Genomic DNA, 6680 nt, shown 5'->3' on the forward strand with positions numbered 1-6680 from the left:
TATAAATGAGAATCTTAAATAATTTACAGAAAGTTTTTGAATATCATCCATAGATTAGAGATGTATGTATGCAAATCATGTAAATTATATTTATGAAAATATGAAATAATAAATACCGATAAAAGACTCATGATATAAATGAAATCTTATATAACTTTTTAATTTAACTTATTACTTTTCAATTCAATTATACTACAATCAAACTTTAAATTTGATCTGATCATCTTTCCCAAAGTCTGGAACGAGAGTCTTCTCCTGAACGAGATGGCGTAAGTCTTTGGTGGTCCTCTCGGCGCTCTTGGACCTTTGGCTTCAAGTTATAACTTCACCAAGATGGATGTCACACTCAGCAAATCTTTCATATCAATGTGGAGTAATTTCATAAATTTTGGGTGAGTACAAGGTGGTTCTAGAAGGGGAAAGGGATGTATGAATCAGATTTTTACATCTAGGCTGATATGCAAGAAATATTTAGCAAAAGGTGAGGAGGTGTATGATGCATTTATGGATCTGGAAAAAGCGTATGATAGAGTTGATAGGGAAGCGATGTGAAATGTGATGAGGTTATATAGAATTAGTGGAAGGTCTTTGCAAGCAGTGAAAAGTTTCTACAATAGTAGTAAAGCGTGTGTTAGGATAGAAAATGAAGTGAGTGATTGGTTTCCGTTAAGAGTGGGCTGAGACAGGGATGTGTGATGTTGCCATGCTTGTTTAACTTGCATGTAGAAGGAGTGATGAGAGAAGTGAATTATCGAGTGCTTGGACGAGGATTGAAACTATAGACAAAAAATTGATCATGAATGGGAGGTAAATTGGTTGTTGTTTGTGATGATACTGTACTGGTTGAAGACTCGGAAGAGAAGCTTGGCCGATTAGTGACAAAATTTAGCAGGATATTTGAGGGAAGGAAGTTGAGAGTTAATGTGGGTAAGAGTAACGTTATGAGACGTACGAGAAGGGAAGGTGGTGCGAGGTTGAATGTCACATCGAATGGAGAATTACTGAGGAGGTGAATCAGTTTAAGCACTTGGGGTCTATTGTTACAGAAAATGGTTGAGTGGAAGCAGATGTACGTCAGAGAGTGAATGGAGGATGCAAAGTGTTGGGGGCAGTGAAGGGAGTGATAAAGAATAGAGGGTTAGGCATGAATGTAAAGAGAGTTTTTTATGGGAAAGTGATTGTACCAACTGTGATGTATCTATCGGAGTTGTAGGGAATGAAAGTGACGGGTAGACAGAAATTGAATGCGTTTGAGATGAAGTGTCTGAGAAGTATGAATGGTGTATCTCGAAAAGATAGGGTTAAGAACGAAGTACTGAGGGTGAGAAGGGATGTAAGAAATGATTTAACAGCTAGAGTGGATATGAATTTGTTGAGGTGGTTAGGCCATGTTGAGAGAATGAAAATTGGCTGTCTGCTAAAGAAGGTGATGAATTCAAGAGTTGATGGGAGAAGTACAAAAGGAAGGTCAAGGTTTGGGTGGATGGATGGAGTGAAGAAAGCTCTGGGTGATAGGAGGATAGATGTGAGAAAGGCAAGCGAGCATGCTAGAAATAGGAATGAATGCTGAGCGATTGTGACGCCTGTTCCTGTAGGCCCTGCTGCTTCCTCTTTTCGCCTCGGATGACTGCGGAGGTAGCAGTAGTAGGGGATTCAGTGTTATGAAGCTTCATCTGTGTTGGATAACGGGGGAGGGTGGGCTGGGTCCCTTGCAGTACCAGCGGAACTCGGCTGAGGACCCTCGTCAGGCTGGGGTGAGCATAAATAGGAAAGGTCCCATTTTTTTCATTTGTTTGATTTTGGCTACTCCTTAAAATCCGGGGAAGTGCCTAGGTATATATATATATATATATATATATATATATATATATATATATATATATATATATATATTATATATATATATATATATAATACTGTAGAGTTTATATTTTAGATACCATAAATCAATAAATTTTACATATGGTATTAATTCAAAACTCTATGTTCATTTCACAGACATCCAAAAGACAGTCTCCAAAGCTAAGATGTCCGAGAGTGCAAACGACATCACTTCTGAAGAGCAGATATGGCCCAAATATGATCCAGTCTATCAGAGATACTTTCAATTAGGTGAGGTTCCTATTTTTGTGGGGCTGTATTCCCTCACAGATATAATTGATACAATGATTTTCAATATTTTCTGGAATATACATTTATTCAGATTTTTTATATAATTTTATTTCTTCATGATAAACTTACAAATTAATGAAAAATCTCTTTCTTCTTTATAAATGAAATCCTATGTTCTTGATTTTAACTTTCCTCTCTCTCTCCTCTCTCTCTCTCCTCGTCTCTCTCTCTCGTCTCTCTCTCGTCCTCTCTCTCTCTCTCTCTCTCTCTCTCTCTTTATATATATATATATATATATATATATATATATATAATATATATATATATATATATATATATTTATATATATATATATATATATATATATATATATATATATATATATATATATATATACATATATATATATATAATTCTTCCTTAACCATCTCCTATGAATATCCTATAACTAAACTAGTAAAATATATCTTCTTCAATGTACTTCACAAACTACAGAACCTTAATAAAATACTAATATTTGATTGATGATGATTTTAATAAACTAAAAGATACTACATCTAAAATCATATGATATAATTCTAATCATCAATATAGATTTTATATCTAGCCTTTCCAGGAAACTCTCTTTACGTGAATTCAAGTGTTTGGTCTTTTATTTGTAATAACTTATGAAGCTGTAAAAAACAAATCCTATTAGGTGATAAATTGATAAAAATATTTATTCATAACAACAAGGAGGCAAAACCATATATTTTATATTCATTGAATATATCTTATATAGAGATCGTATGCTTGTTTTCACCTATTTACTTTTATCTATCTATATATGTCTATTCATTCCAGGAACACAGAACTTTGTACCTGACCACTACCGTGCTGGAAAAGTAGCCTTGTGGTCATGGCTACTACCTGGTCTGGAACGAGTGGGTTCTCGGTACGGCCCATATAAAAACTTTCACGGATTAACCAACTGATTTCCAATCTGGTTTATATCCTGACCTAACTGGTCAGTATAGCTTAACTGAAGGCTTTCTATCTAGCCCAATCACTCAAACCTTCACTGGCCCAACAAATTCACCCTATAACTCAACAATTGTAGCTGAGTCTAACAAAAACAAAGTCAGTGAATCAGCTAATTTGGATATGCTGAGTCAAATGAGGAAGGATTTCCCCTACACGACTGCACTGAGAGTGACAGCGGTCATTGCCTGCTCTTTGCTAATTCTAAATATCCTGGTTCTTACTATCGTTTATTATCGACATAAGACCACCCGCTGGAGCCTCGCCAAAGGCTCGCAGGATGCGAATAGCAAGAGTGGGAATGATGTCCAGTTGCAATTGTCTGGGGACAATTGTAAGACAATATATGGCCCAAGGCATTATGGAACCCTGAGGCCTTCTATCACAATGCTTAGCAACCTGGCCACAGCCTCTGAAGAGGAGTCCCAGCATGACTGGCCGTCAGACTACATAAGCAGCGTACAAACCATAGACGATATGACTGGCCGTAACATCCAATATGATCACTCCAGATATGAAAGGCACCATTACGAATACGCAAACGCTACACGAACCAAAAGAAAATATATTAACAGTTACAACGCTCAAGCAGCCTGTTTCTTCATACACATCTCCGAATGACGGTCAACTTGTCTCTATATATTCACCAATCGATAGTCAACTCGTCCCCTACGTAATCAACAAAAGGCCATGCAGTTACAAGTTATTCCCCGAAGGATGGGCAACTAATTCCAAATTATTTGTCCAGCAGTGCTTCTACCATGCATATTAGGGAGTAGTTAATGTCTAAATTACCATAATATACTAAAAAAGAAAAAAAAAACATTCTTTTAAAAACAATGTTAGATATACTCCAGAATACAGGGCCAATCATTCACATGATTATTTCTGATCAAGTCCAATAGCTATATATTGCCCTCCAAGATTACCATCTCGTCTTCAATGTTATACTTAACAAAGTCCAAATAATAAAACTAATTTTCTTGAGTAATAAAACACTCACTCGAGGATACTCAGAAAAACACTGGTTTTCAGAAAACTAACCAATTCATCTAACTACTTTCATCAATCAAAGTCGTTTTTTTTTTTTTTAATAATTAGTTTTTTGTGTATTTTCAGAATAATGGTTCTGTTATTAAACTATTTTGATCAAACACATCCAATACTATGGTGCAATTAGAACATCATCAGAGATGCAGAAACATAACGAATAATAGTTTTCATGATTTACATTTCCTTTTTTTTTCAATTTTTGTTAGTAAAAACTTCTAATAACAAGATTAAGAAAAAATATGTGGTATTTAACAATATTGGTTACATTGAATATTCCTAAAGCTAATAGAAAGTTGTCTACTTTTCATAATCAGGATCTCTTACAAAATTACTTTTTCCACATTTGATAGAATATCTGATATCCCTAAGTAAAGTAACTGATGCCCAATTAAGAGAAAAATACTCTTAATTATATTCAAAGATTTAAAAAACATATCAATTAAATTGGACTGGAGATTTTATTATGAGTGATAATAATTATTAAAGAAAATTCAAAAACAAAATCCTCAATAAATAAAAAAAATGGACACCCTAATGGTGTCTATCTAAGAAGAAGAAAGTGAACAGTATAACTATTGCCATTTACAATAGAATATTTTGTAGTGAAACTTTATATCTAACCTGTGGTAGTTTTTGGGGATATGTTTATCAGTGTGCGTGTATGTATATATGTGTGTGCTTTTTGTAACGAATAAAAAGGAAATTTTTCTATGCAAGTGTTTCGTTCCCATAAACAAGAGAAGGTAAAAAATTCAATTTCTATCTAAAAACCAAATGATCGAATAAACGAAAATATATTGTGGTTTACTAAATAGAATTTACTTTACCACGAATTTGATTGATTTAGCAAATTCAAGGCCATTGGGGAAAGAAACAAGAGAACTCGAAGATGTGGTGAGCTTCATTTAGAAAATAAAAGTCTCCTCAAATCACTAATCCACTTTCGATCCTACTCTGTTTCCTATCATACCATAAAACACGTCTGAAAATCCCAAGGGAAAAAAATGAGTCCTGCAAACCTAAAAAGGACAATTGCAGGATAGGAAAGGGTTCAAAGATCTCATGAATTGTTTCCTTGAACCCAACTGATAAAAGTGAAGATTAGACAAAGCTTGAATCTGACTGGTTTCCCGAAGGAAAGACCTAAGCACCGGAAATACATTAAGGTTATTTCAGGCTTTTCGGAAACGTACTTTCTATATATTTTTAGATTTTAACTCGTAGGAGTCCGTTCATTGGTTTGCCTTTACAAAGGGATAATAAACCTTAAGTTTCATCACAAATTAGGCCTATCTACAAACTGATGAAACAAGTTTTAGATGAAAGAGACTCATCAGTAATAAATTTAACAACACACACACACACACACACACATATATATATATATATATTATATATATATATATATATATATATATATATATATATATTATACATACATATATATATATATATATATATATATATATATATATATATATATATATATATATATATATATAGAGAGAGAGAGAGAGAGAGAGGAGAGAGAGAGAGGAGAGAGAGGAGAGAGAGAGAGAGAGAGGAGAGAGAGAGAGAGAGAGAGAGTAGACATTATTATTAAATTTGTATCTCAAGTTATACTATTCATATGTCAGTAAAAGATTATTAATCTGCTAAAAGTCTTAGTAATATGATTTGAAAAAAGCTAATAACAGATTACTCTTAATAAAATTACAATTGAATACAATTATTTATCAGATAAAAATATGATAATATACCCAATAAAAAAACCTTCCAGTTAAAATAAAAAGAAATAAGATTTTTAAGATAAACTCTTTGTTTCATTAAAAAGAAATAGTTGACAGGATTATCAATAATGTCTAAAAGAACAGAGAGCTAAATGAATAGAGAGTGTTGAGCACAGACAGATGCCAATATCAGGACCAGAATGAAAATTTGGACAAAGCAGTGAATCGATTGGAACGTGTTTTGCATGTAACAATGTACCAAAGCTTTTCAAGAAAAAGAAAAAGCTTTTTTTAATTATACAAGTTTTAAATATTTTTACATGATAAAAGTTCATTATTTTCAATAATATATATATATATATATATATATATATATATATATATATATATATATATATAATATATATATATATATATATATTTGATAAATTTTTGCACATTTAAACGTGTTTTCTTTCATATTTCAAATAAGCAATATATATCAATACATTAAAGTCTGGATTCTCTTAACGACATCGGGATCAGAGCCCCAGGCGAATCCGCCCAAAGACTATAATATCGGACCGGCGGGGATTTGAACCCTCGTCCAGGATATTTGTATGCCAGTGACCATACCACTCAGAGGAAATAATAGATTAGTCTGTATAAATATATTCCTTCTCAGTTTACTGAGCCTCTCGAAGCAAAGGCCAACTTCTCCCTGAGATAAATCTCATTGAGTCACATCAACATCAAATCTCTGACCAACACAAATCTCTCAACCAA

The 6680-nt window shown here is 33.2% G+C and overlaps 1 pseudogene; it reads left to right on the top strand.

The window, feature by feature from the left end:
* LOC137626953 (neuroligin-1-like) overlaps nucleotides 1-3753 on the top strand; it is a 43123-nt pseudogene extending 39370 nt beyond the window's left edge.
* Nucleotides 3754-6680: the final 2927 nt, after the last annotated feature.

Source organism: Palaemon carinicauda, chromosome 34, assembly GCF_036898095.1.
Source record: "Palaemon carinicauda isolate YSFRI2023 chromosome 34, ASM3689809v2, whole genome shotgun sequence".
NCBI classification, from domain to species: domain Eukaryota; kingdom Metazoa; phylum Arthropoda; class Malacostraca; order Decapoda; family Palaemonidae; genus Palaemon; species Palaemon carinicauda.